Genomic DNA, 13,821 nt, shown 5'->3' on the forward strand with positions numbered 1-13,821 from the left:
TTCCCATCATTACCATTATTACCGCAACAGCCGATGGAGGATTTTTTTTAAAGAAAATACTGTCTTATGTCGTAACCATGGAAACAAAGACTGACAGCACTCTGAGATGGAACGGGATGGTGGACTCAGATAATAATTTTTGCCTTGGAGTCCGGGTTGCCTTTCTTGTGATCTGCATGTGAACCTGGCCCCCCATCGGAGTGGTGATGGATTGAAGAAAGGCAGTAGATGGGCTGGAATGTGGCACAAAGAGAAGTGGTGATATCAATGGAGCTTGAGGACTTGGAGGATATGTTTGGGGAATGATCCTTCCCTCGGAATTCAGTCATGAATGTTTATGTCCTAACCATGAATACAAAGACTGACAGGGGAGCACATGTCAGTCATGAGAGAAGAGTGACATTTTGACATATGGAAAAATGAATAATTTCGAAGTAGAGTTATTACTATTTATACACCAAATATAAAAAAATGAATGCTCACATTATTTTCATGTATTCAAAGAGCAGTATATACTAGATGTTAAGAAGTGTCCAAGTTTTTGTCCTAAAAATAAGTTATAAATGTCATCTGCACCATCAACTGCACCATCAATAATTACACAAAGCTGGTTGTGATGGTAAGGGTGCATTGTATTACTTCCTAAAACTAATTTTCAGTCTGTTTTTCAGTCATTACAGTCTGTAAGGAATAAAGGATTTAAAAAAGTAAGTGAACCCTTTGGAATTAACTGGATTTCTGCACTGTGCCACCTGGCAGACAAATGTAATATACTCCTATGTAAGCTCAGTTCTGGCCATAAACATTATTAAGCATTTACCTTAAAACATGTCACATTTGTCTTGACAAAACTAAACAAAACAATTACTATTACTATTTTATTTTTCAGATTTTGCAACTATTTGAGATAAAATCACTCATAAAACCCCAACACAGTTCTTGGCAAGTTTAAGTAAGCTGAAGACAAAACTCATATCAAAAATCATATTTAAATGAAGTAATTTTTACTTTTAACATCAGTTTAAGATCTGAGAAGATCTTAGCCACAGTTTAAACAGAGCACAGTAAGTACTGTGTTCAGCTCTCAGCTGAGTCAGTCTGCTATGATCTGAAGAGGAATTAACCTTAACCATAATTCATCTGCAAATTCCATGCCCAAATCTTCTTTCCGGCTTTCCTTCAATATGTAAAGTGATGAGCAATTAATCTGTAGTGTAAAAGACATCTCAACACTCTAAGCAGACAGATTGACGTTTGCTTCATATATACAGGCTCTAAGACTCAAAACTAGACTTCAAATTGGCAAGCAGAACTAGTCACATTAGGCTTCAGCAGAAGCAAAGAAAGCAAGCAAATCACAACACAAATATTGTTATATCAGGAGCCACAAAAAGGTCCTTGTATTTTATGTATGTAATCTTTTTTTGGCATAACCATTTTTCAGTCTTTTTTATTATTATACTTGTAATGTATATATTATAGAATTAATTTAATAATCCACCTTTTAGATGGATATATGTAAATGAGCTCTGGACTGAAGCACTCCTAATAACTGCAATGTAAAGGGTGAGATAAACAGATGAGTAGTTAGATATGCAGTATGTAAATACATAGTTTTTATGATGTCACAGTAACTCTAAATGAGCTGTATATCATCTCTGTCCTGCATAAAAAATTACCTTCATGATGAATAGACCAAAAGAAATCCTCCAAAATTACTTTCAATATTTTAACACTGATTTCCATTAAAAGAAGTTTTCTCCTGTAGTTGCCATTTTTGCAATACAAGGTTTTTGCTAGTGTGGACTACACTCTGAGGTGGAAGGGGAGGGTGCTCAGTCTTGGTGTCCGAGTTGGCTTTCTTGTCATCTGAACATAAACAAGCCCCTCCACTGGAGTGGGGATTGATGGAAGAAAGGGAGTAGACAGGGTGGAGGTGGTGCTAAGTATGTTTGACACAGAGTTGAACTGAGACATGGTGGTATTAATGGAGCTTGAGGACTTGGAGGAGGTGTTTGGGGAATGGTCCTTCTCCCAGAATTCAGTTATGACATAACTTCACTTTATGTGATAGTAGAATGTGGATATATGGATTGTATGGGCTGAGGAGTGACCTGTGTGTTCTGAATCTTCAACAATGTTCAAACCAAACTCTAACCAGCCCATTCAACAGCCTGATTGCTACCAGCTACCCATTACCTTTACCTATACCTACCCATTACCTATACAACTCGCTAGGAAGTCAGCCTGTTTTTTTTTTTTTTTTTATTGGACACTGAAAGCTGGCTTGGCAACCTCATATCTCCAAAATGTCAACTTTACAGAACTCTCCTGTCAATGGAAGTCAAAGTTAAAAGATTTCATATAAAGCAATTCCTAAGCATTTCTATTGGTCCAGGTTTTTGAGTGACAGTGACATTATGTATGCTACACGAGCTTGAATATATTTTCTTCTAACCTTTTTTCCCCCAAATCACATTTTATGGTGTCTGAAAAAGGGCCACCAAGAATATTATAAAACGATCCATTTGAACAGTACACTTCACAGCATGTGGGCCTAAAGTGCTATTCAAAATATGCAGCTTTGACAATTTAGTTTATCCTCTGGGGAAGGAGCTTCGGGGAGACAGGCAGAGTTCTGAACTGCATTGATGCAAGACTTGTGATAATTGCTTACAAACTTCGTCAAGGAAAACAAGCGCAGGGAGAACACTGACTGCAGAGTGAGTTACACGTCTAGTTGGCAAATTAAAATCTTTAAAAGAGCGCTTTCAGGGCTCAAAGCATGCACCGATCAGCCATAACATTAATCATCATTTAAGCCATGGACTCCACCAGACCTCTGAAGGTGTCCTGTGATATCTGGCCCCAAACCTAATGTAAGGTCCTCTTAGTCCTGTAAGTGGTGGGGCCTCCATGGATCGCATTAGTCAGCCTTGGAAGCCCTTCACCCTGTCCCCGGTTCTCAGGTGGCCCTTTCTTGGACCACTTTTGGTAGGTAGTGACCACTGCATACCAGAAAAACCCCACTGGACCTGCCTGATCTGTTGGAGATGTTCTGACCCAGCCATGTCGTCTAGCCATCACAATTTGCTTTTGGTAAAGTGTTATTTTTCCTGCCTTTAATACTTCATCAACTTCAGGAACTGACTGTTCACTTGCTGCCTAATATATAATAGATGAAGCTGTAGATGAAGATAATCAATGTTTTTCACTTCACCTTAGATTAGGGTACTAATGTTATGGCTGATTGGTGTATATCTTAATACCTTACAAGCAAGAAACAGAAAGAATCTTGCTTGGAAAACAATAAACTCTCTTATTTTAGGGCCGGGCCGAATGCCTTACTTGGGTCAATGCATGAATCAGCGATGCAATTGATTCATTGAATAGTGACTCACTGAGCTTAGCTTGAACACACACAGGCACTGTAAGGTCACTAACCACGATAGGCTTGACAGAAGCTACCAACAACGTGACAACACGGCTCCTAAAAGTCCTAATGAAGTTGATTGATCTGTGCTTTATGTAGCAACACAATACACACACAATGCAGATTTACAGAGCAAATGTGCATGTGTGAACACATGTAGCCACGACCACTGTCTGAATAAACAAGCCCCGAATAAGTGACAGACGCCGCAATATACAACTATTTTGGAATCAATGTTTTCAATGATAAAAAGCCAATGTGGCTGCGGATGTATGAAACAAAGCAACTGTGAAACGTCACATACACTATATGGACAAAAGTATTGGGACACCTGTTTCTTCCGAAATCAAGGGTATACTGACTGAAAGAGTTTATCCAGCATTTGTTGGTGTAACTGTCTTGGGAAGTCTTTCTAACAGATGTTAGACCACTGCTGTGATGATTTGATTGCTTCAGTGATGATTTGATTCAGTGCTGAATGTGATGTTTCACTGCGTTCACATATAGCTTTTAAACCGCTCACAGGTTCCATCAAGATTTTTTCCATCAAGCTTTTTAAAATATATATTTTTTTATCATTATCATTTACTAGCAAATGCTAAAACATTAAAATAATACAACATATTGCGAAATATTTGTAAGTAATTATTTTTTGTCATTACACTAATACACTTGTACAGTCCAATGAAATTCTCTTCTCTTCCCAACCTCTGCATATCACTGCCAAATTATTAGGATTTTTATATGCCTAAAATATGCTACATATTATATAGAAATAAGCTGAAAGGCAAAACTACTGATGTAACATTTTTAGTCATGTCGAAAACTGACAGAGTAGACATCTGAATCAACCAAATTTAGTGCATCACTTCAGGACAGCAAGGTCCCTTAATCTGGACATCAGTGTGGTGATGCAGCAGATTGGAGCGGTTTTCGGCATTGTCCTTCGATTACGTCCAGCGCTGTGGCTGTGAAGGTGAGAGCAATGGCCTTGAGGCTTATCACTGACGGTCATCTCAGTCCTGCTGCAGCCTCAGTGCATACTGAGAACAACCTCTGCATGCCACCTCACGCACCGCAGCCCAGCCCGCCCAGCACCTGCAAGCAGTCCAGCTCCTAACCGTAATACGACACACCCTGCCTTTGATATTCCCTCACAAAGTGAATAGAAAAGCCATTGATATCTTCTACTCCCAATATCCCAACCTCATCCTCACCAGGCTTAACTCCTTAGACACTGTATGTAAGCACACACTTCAGTTATTCACTCTCATAACTAAAGTACTCTCATAATTAACATCAATTTTATAAGCCCTAAAACAGAACCCTGTGGGACTCCACAAGAAATGCTAAATCAGTGGTGGCCAAATCATTGTAAATAGTTTCTGCATATTAACCCTAGGGTTCAAGGATTAAAACCCTCTCCCTTCCTGCGCCAAACATGCACATACATGTACACACACACACACACACACACACACACACACACACACACACACAAACACACACACAGTAACCAATGATGCTTTACCTGACACTATCTGTGGCACTATCTGTGGTGAGCATAGTTAGTTCTGTCACATGCACTGAGGCATGCCTTGATGCATTTCATGTTGGCTCGCTGCAACGGATGAATGAATACTCTTAGGGCCTAAGCTGCCGCTCGTATTAGCTGACATGCTAATACAAACGAATAAAAAGCACGTCCCTAGACCTAGTGACAGCATCCATTATGCATAGCCCATTTAATGTTATGTAGAGCAAAAAAATTGTTTTGAAATGTTAATGTTTAAAAACCTCTTCCCGGCTGTATACTGCTAAGGCTGCTGATAACGGACTGTTTAGGGAGGGCTCTATTAAAAACAGGGTTTCCTCAAATTCAGTAGCTTTACGCTCTAACCTTTAAGACCCCAAGGCAATTCCAGCTCGCCATGCTCTTGCAGATTTCATACTAAAAGGCTTATTAATCACCTACAAAAATTTGACCAATAATTCAGAAAAACTGACAATTTGGCGCAATAGAAAGTGTTTTTGCAGTATTTTAAGTTGCTGTTTGATGACTTTTACAAGCCTATTTACCACCCTGTAATTGTGTCTTCTGTATGTCTACATGTCCCCAGCTACCCTTTTTTGCCTCACTTAGTCCAAGTAGCGGTTATGTTTAGCCTCAAACGCCTTTTGTTAGCAGCCTGGGTTTATGTCAATTTTGAACTAAAACATGTCTAGACTGTTATGTAACAGTTTTGGAGGTTAGGAGTTGGAGTTTGGAGGCACCACACCTAATGCCAGACGCTTGAGGGGTATAAAGCCAACCAGTATTAAGCTGTGGAGCAGTGGAACTGGAACGAGGTTCTCTGGAATACTGGTGCTCCATCCAATACTTTTGGGCTAAGTTGGGGGGTTGGAGATGAGGGGGGGTGATCACCCAACACCCTGATCTCATTACTGCTCTTGTCGCTGATTATTATGCAATTATATTATCACAGCAGTGTTCACAAATCTAAACTTTGAGTAGAAAGCTTTCCCTGGACAGTTGAGACAGTTACTCCATACTGAGAAGCAGTATACAGCAGTATAAGAGTAAAAAAACTATAAACTCCATTTTTTAATATTCTTGATTTCAGATGAATGAGCAGTCCCAAACTACAGTGGCATCTATCAAAGGGTGGCTATATTAGGCAGCAAGTGAACATCCAGTTCCTGAAGATGATGCAAAATGTAACACTAGTAATGTAACTGGTTTGATGGTTTTAACTATTGTTGTTCCATTCATATTTTTTTTGCTTAGTCAGTGCAACCTTGTGGAGTAAAGCTCAGAACAGCTTCTCATATTGTTTCATTTGTTTGCATAATGGGCCTGTCTGTCCCATTGTTTTACTTCAATATCATTGGTATCTTTGGTGTGGTTTATTTGAATTCACTGGGCAAATATATCTCAATCAAGCATCTCATACTGTGCCTGGCCTGGAGTATTTGACAACATTCTATAGAGTAAATGTTGCATTGAAGTTTTCTGAGCACATTTAGAGACTTTGGCTTTGTCCCCTTTAACCCCTTAACGCAACTTATTACACACCAAGGTGTACTAGTCATCTACTAGTCTTCTGTACAAACTGGTGTGACCCCTGGCCCGCGGGCGAGCCACAAGCCAAAGAAACATTTACATCTGCCCCAGACTGGTTACAATGTACTAATGACCACACCGGACTGGAAAATGCATCAGTATTTGGTACTAGAGCACAATGCTGCCTCAAATGGATGCACTGTAATAGACTGCGTGTGTAACAGAAGCACACACACATTCAGGACTAAATACGGATTACTACAGTAAGCCTTCATTATTGATTCATTTCATCACTAATCAATAAAAGGTGGCTGAAGTGTGAAGTATATTTTATTCATGTGCTTGCTTGTTTAAAATGGCAGTTTGTGAGACAAAATAAAGTAAGTGTAATGGCAGCACTGAGAAATCACCTTAATAAGAAAAGGAGAAGAGTAGATTATGTAGGCATTAAAGGGTCAACGCCACAGGCCTTTGCCTCTTAAAAGCCCCCAAGCACAGCACAGACGACATTTTAGAGCAATTACAGCTGCAAAACAAGCTATACGTCATGCATGGTATACGCCTAATCTTCTGTTAATGAATACATGAGTTTCCACCTGATCAATTAAAGCTGGCCTTTAAATGATCTCTGCTGACATGAAGCAACAAGCAGAGCCAGCAAACTCAAGGACAAAAAGACACAATTCTCAAAGACGGTTTCTAGCTAAAAAGATTCACTATAATTCCCAGCATTGTCATCACACATTAAAACAGAATTATGCTACAACTGGAGTTTCCTGCTCCGGGGCTCCCCCTACGGTTGGGACATGTAATTTACGCTGAAGGACACGCTGTACACAGCATTTGTTGACAAGTTGATTTTACATGCATATGACTCAGCCTTATGAAGTTTTCGTGAGTGTTGTCCTGCACGCTTCTCCAGAGATACACAGTGCAGTTAGCAGTGTGAGGAGCCTGCAAATCGAGTGGCAAATTATAGAGACACTATTGTCTCTGTTACAGGTCAGTGGAGCATCACAATGGACGTGTTTCTGAAACCTTTTCTTGTCATTAATATGAAGGAGCGCACACACACACACACACACACACACACACACACATATACACTCCAGTTCAATCAATGTTTCCATTCATACCAGCTGCTTTGGACATGTAGCTTGTGTCTGTAAAAACCTGAGCTCTGGTTTCGTTGTTGTTTTGCCATTCACACATGTGAATCAGGCTCAGACTCCATAGAAATCTTCTAAACTATATTCAGAATGAGAATTTACTAAAACCATATGATCTTGTGACGTAGCAGGGCGATAATAATGTATTTTTTATTGCAACAAACAGGTCTGGCTGTGTAAGCCTACTGTGAAAGGTTTTTTTTATAAAAAAGAAATGGGGGGGCTGATATACTTGACTTATATTTGAACGAATATGAATATGAATTGAATTAATATGTTAATTAGTTGTGGAATTCTGTAACTGAAGTGTAGAAATACAAATGCCGTAACCAATATCTCCCAAGGTTTTATAGATAGAAAGGTAGGTAGATAGATAGTTAACTCAGTAGATAACAGATAGGCTAGAAGGTAGGTAGGTCAGGCAGTAGATAGGTAGGAAGGTAGGTAAGCTGGTAGATGGATAGATAGATAGATAGACTAGCACACACTGGACTATCAATGTTTAACATTTTTGTTAAATTATCTGCAGGTAAACAATGCTCCAAACAAAGCTCACAGCCCAATACAGACCCTAGCCGAGTGTCATCACAGCAGCAGTGATCCTGCAACCTTCCCTCTTATGAGCGGCTCACAGCACGCCTTTTTCGTGGCTATTTTTCAAGCTTCACCTGAATGTAATCCAAGCTCTGGACCGCCAGGTGGTAGATGAAAGACCCACAGCCGACAAAGACAGGAATCCGCTGAAAGGCAGTGCTGACCACACTGCCTAAAAGACATCAAACAAGAAAGAGCCAGACCATGAATTGCTCCACTATAATAATACACACACACACACCCACAGACACACACACACACACATCCCTAACTGCAGATAGCACTGCTGCGGTTTCTGGTGCTAAGTGGCGGAAAGATGCTGTGCATTATTTAAGTGACAGCGAGAGAGACATGTCCAAATCCATGCGGAATAAAGGGCATAAGGGTGTGTGGCTGAGGCGTGCAGAGAAATGTGTCTGTGTGAATGCAAAGCACTTAAGTGCTCACCATGTAGCATGTAGCAAAGCCGTGGAGACTTGCAAGGATATCATGAGCTGCCTTAGGGCGTCTGCAGCACCGCAATGAATATGAAAACAGTAAAAACAATGCAGCTACCTAACTGAGAGAGAGAGTGAGAAAGAGAGAGAGAGAGATGGATAGAGAGATGAGAATCAGAGTGAGAGGAAAAGGAGAGAAAAAGACAGAAAGGAAGAAGGAAGAGAGATGAGGGAAAGGGAAGGAGAGAAAAAAATGAAAGAGAAAGCGAAAGAGAGGATAGATAGATAGATAGATAGATAGATAGATAGATCAGTAGATAGATAGATAGATAGATAGATAGATCAGTAGATAGATTGATATATCAGTATATAGATCAGTATATAGATATTATAGATAGCTAGTTTGGGAGAGAGTAAGAGAGGAAGGGAGAAAGAGAAAGTAAAGGAGAAAAAGGGGTGTAAGGAAGAAGAGAGAGAGAAAAGGGAGAGAAAGAAAGGGAGGCGGGGGGTGATAGATAAAGGAAGATGGAGAGAGGTGGAGAGAGAAAAGTGGCAACAATTATAAAATAAAGAAAAGAGTGATCTAGAAGAAGAGGAGAAGAGAGAACGAAAGGCTGGAAGAGAAAGAAGAGGGAAAGATAAAATGATTCACAAGAGAAAGAGAGGAATAGACAGAGAAAGTGAGTGGCAGGAGAGAGAGATGGAATAAGAAAAAAGAGAAAGATCGGAAAAGGAGAGAGAGAGTGAGACAGGGAAGGAAGACAGAGAAGGACAGACATAGAGAGAGATAAAGAGAGAGATAATAAGGAGGAGGAGAGAAGAGGAAAAAGAAAGAGGTAGAGCGAGAGAGAGAGAGAGGGAGAGAGAGAGAGAGAGAGAGAGAGAAATGAGAGAGAAGGAGACAGGGAGGAAAGAGAGTGAGAAAAAGGAAAGCGAAAGAAAGAACGAGGAAATAGAAAAATAACAAAACAGAGAAAAGGACAGGAGAGAGAGAGAGAGAGAGAGAGAGAGAGAGAGCACGAGAGCGAGAGACAGATGTTTACTGTGTGTTGGGGGGAAACGGTGCCCTCCGCAACACTGACACATATTTTCCAAATAGAGAGCAAAAATGTGCGAGAACAAAAACTGCTCTAATTATGCAACACACTGCTCTCACACACTCCCTCACACTCTCATCCACACCCTCATTCTCACACTTGTGTTCTCTTTCTGTGTTGTGCACACACACACACACACACACACACACACACACACACAGAAAAGCACACTCAGAGAGGAGCTAAAAACAAGTATACCTTATCAGAGATTTCAGCTGAGGTTTCCATGGCAACGATAACATTTATCACAAACATTTGTGAGCTCTCTCTCTCTCCCTCTCTCTCTCTCCCTCTCTCTATGTCTCCTTTACTTTCTTTCTTTCTCTCTCTCTCTCTTTCCCAGCTGATCTCTCTTAGGGAGGGAGAGCGAGAAAGAGGGAGAGTCTAACTTTATCCCTGTCCCTGGAAAGAGAATAGAGGGGAGATTGATCAGCTTCCTGCATTCCTCCTGCAGGTCTGTCCGACTGTGTGTGTGTGTGTGTGTGTGTGTGAGAGAGAGAGAGAGAGAGAGAGAGAGAGAAAGAGAGAGAGAGAGCGAGAGAGAGAGGGAGTGAAAGAGAGAGCGTGATGAATATTGAGCCACATTTCAAACCACAATAATGTTGAACCCGTTGTTCTCCAGGCAGAGAAGGCTGGATTCTATAGCCTGTATTGTATAAATGTGCTTTTTTTCAAGGACAGCCTGTTTGAACACTCTCTGTTTGGAGCTGAATAGGCTGCCGTCAGTTCCACTACACTCTTCTGAACCGTTCTGAATACTCTGCTTTTTTAAAAAGCTTTTTTTAAAATCTCAGCATGTTTGATCTGTACAGTCTGTGCAGAGGTTGGCCTTGGTTTGGTTTCGTCCAGAAACATCCATTCGTTTTTCTCATAGACCTGTTTTTATGCATACAGTTTTAATAAGCTCAGAGGGTCGTCACAGGTCAGTATACATACCAGGCCTTGCCTGGAAGCCCTAAACCTTCCCTGACCCACCATCAGATCCAGATTTCCATTCCATGCTCCACATGGTTATTGAACTACAGGGGTGAAAATACTCCATTAATTGAAGGGATTTGGCTCCAAAATGCATTGAAAAGCTATTTGCATCGATTTCATGTCTTTCAGTGAAATAAGTTGTTGTTGGAGAAATTCACACACACACACAAGCACACACACACAAACACACACACACTTTCTGTTATCCATAAGTTCTGTGTGAAATTGTATTTACTATGTTATTATTTTATTATAATACATACATGCACACACACACATACACACACACATCTTGTCTAGTCCCTGTAGTGAAGTACTACCATGCCTAATGCCAGACGTGGGCTAGAGGGGTATAAACCCCCCAGCATTGAGCTCTGGAGCAGTGGAACTGTGTTCTCTGGAATGATGGTTGGTGCTTCATCCAATACTTTTGGGATGATTTGGGGAGTTGGGGATGATGAGGTGAGGTGGTGATGATCCAACATTCTGACCTCACTAACACTCTTGTCACTGAATGCAATCAAATTATCACAGCAATGCTCCTTCAAACTCTAACAGACAGCAGGATAAACTCCTTCTTAATATCCTTGATTTGGGAAGAAACAAAAAACGAGCAAGTGTCCCAATACTTTTGTCCATGTGGAAATATGGTGTCCACATAATTTAAACTGGTTGTTGTTCTTGATATTGTGTCCTAATTTCATGATGAATGGATCAATAGAAATGCTCCAAAATGACCTGAATATTTTTTTTTACATTGACTTCCATTGAAAGTTAAGAAGGTTTTTTCCTTTTGCTGTAAAGTTGCCATTTTGGAGATACAGGGCTTTTTTTGCATGACAGTGACAATGTGTATAATACCACAATACATTTAGGGAGGAAATGCTTAAACTGCACCTTGGTACTATGACTAACAATTATTTTGGAGGAAACGTATTCAAGTATTATTGCCAAGCTGCAGTTTAACACTTGTACTCATTCTTTTACATTTTCAGAAGAAACATATACTTTAATTGCTTCCATTTGCCTAAACACTTTTAAAATTATGAGATTTCTGTTCTGTCCTGCCAGTCATATGGAAATGTAATTTTACATATCACATTAATATGTAAAATTAAACCACCCTCAACTATGCTAATTCATCTTTATGCAAGGAACAGGGCTGTCTGTCAGTGGCTGCATCGCACTAAGGGTGCCAGCTCAGGGTGTTGGTAAAGGACAGAGACTGAAGAGTGATGAAGCTGTTTAAGTGTGATGTCTAAATTTTAGAAAGACAAGGAGCACAATTCCCCTCCCATTTCTTACTCATTCAAAATGGTGAAATGTTTGGAGTATAATAAGATAATCATTATTTCATGGCATCAGCATGTGTAATAGGTAGGCTTGGGTACTATTTACGTTTGAACCGATGTCGTTACCCGGAATTTGGTACTAGTATCCAAAGGTACTTTTTTCAGTATTGTACTTTTTCTGTAATAACAAAATATGCAATGTTGGTTGTACAAACTTAAATTTCAACATTTTCTTGCTTAATTCCAACATTTTTACACCAGGGGCCCTTGTCTTACACCCTGCTCATTGCTATCTTACACCCCGCTGACAGTCTATTTTCATGCCTTCCGTCTACATCGTTTAAATAGCAATGGAGCTTTCGAATATATGTACACCGATGGCCGTGGTGGTCATGGTGGTCAATTTCTGGCGTATTGCTATCTTGGCAACAGAAAACACAGATGAAAAACGACCTAGGCAGGCGTCAACAGTCAGACGTCAATTGCTATCTTGGCAGTGAATTGTCAAAACAGGCGTGTGCCCAATGCTCGTGCACCCCTGCTTGTTACGCACACATGATCATGCAGCAATGCACGAGTCCATAGTGCAAGCCTGCTGTCAGCTATGCAAACTTTCACATCAACAATAAACAGAACACAAGTAGCTGTGCCATTGAAATAGCGATCCGCCAAAGTCAGACTGCACCTGGCTCTTTACGGGAAAGGCAAGTGACACGCTGATTGGTTTATTGTACAGCTTTGCCTACTGAGTTTAAGTCAGATATGGTAAAAAACTGACAGACTGATGACATATTTTCTATTAGAAGGGGCAACGAAATCTGACACAGCGGTACTGCAGCCGTGCACAAGGTCAGACAAGGCACGCATAAAGGCATGGAAACTTACAGCAGGCCCAACACCAGCACTTGTTGCATTAGAATATAACACTATTGGAATTCCACACTATTATGATTAAACATCGGCAGGTAATCCTGGCAGCTGATGTGGGGGACTATGGTACACTTTTCAGCTTCTAGATATATCTATCACGGTCAATTATGGACTTCCAAATACAGATGGCTTCTTAACTTTAATGTACATTCAAGTAACATGCCTTTTTTCTGGGAGGGAAATAGTTTGATGTTTTTCATAAGATCAGTAGCTTTGTTGTGTGAAAGGCTAAGAGTTGAGGAGCATTAGGAAGAGGGTAAGCTCCCCGTAGCTGTAGAGCAGCAAGACTATCCCTAAAGACAGACAGGAAGTGCAAGCTATTTCCAGCCTCCTAAACATGCAGTATCTCAGCCTGCTCTCTGGGGGCAGCACAACGAGCCAATTAAAGCAGAGGAAACCCACCAAGGTAAACAATCGGAGCAGAAAAATCATCAGCGTAATAAAGACGTCCACTCTCGCAAGAGAGAAAGAAGGAGACATTGTATGGAGCTCAGCAATCCCAGGATGTAAGGCTTTAAAATTACGGGCCTTTTCCCACATTATTCCCCAGATCCCTCTTCTCACTCTATCACGCTAGCATTAATTAGCCGTGGCTGGCACTCTTTGTATAATAGGAGAAATATAAATGCACAATTTCCCTTGTTAAGAAAATGGATGGCACCGAGCTGTATGTGCAACTACATGCAGTCTTTATAGCTCAGCAGTTTTTGGGGAGTGTGTATCTGTGTGTGTGTGTGTATGTGTGTGTTTGTGGACTTGGAAGGTCATTGGCTCCCACTCTCAATTCAGTGTCTGCTGTTAGCCACCAAACAGAGCAGGAATTACAT

At 40.6% G+C, this 13,821-nt stretch overlaps 1 protein-coding gene across 2 annotated transcripts in view; it reads right to left on the minus strand.

Moving 5' to 3' along the window:
* kcna4 (potassium voltage-gated channel, shaker-related subfamily, member 4) overlaps window positions 1-13,821 on the minus strand; it is a 66,412-nt gene that overhangs the window by 23,607 nt on the left and 28,984 nt on the right. The window contains exon 1 of one of the 2 annotated variants that reach the window (XR_011978511.1): window positions 9,993-10,074. The exons of the other annotated variant lie outside the window; for it this stretch is intronic. The gene's annotated coding sequence lies outside the window, so the exon portion shown is untranslated. Of the gene's footprint in view, window positions 1-9,992; window positions 10,075-13,821 lie in introns of those variants that run through there. 2 annotated transcript variants of the gene reach the window in all.

Source organism: Salminus brasiliensis, chromosome 25, assembly GCF_030463535.1.
Source record: "Salminus brasiliensis chromosome 25, fSalBra1.hap2, whole genome shotgun sequence".
Lineage (NCBI taxonomy): Eukaryota > Metazoa > Chordata > Actinopteri > Characiformes > Bryconidae > Salminus > Salminus brasiliensis.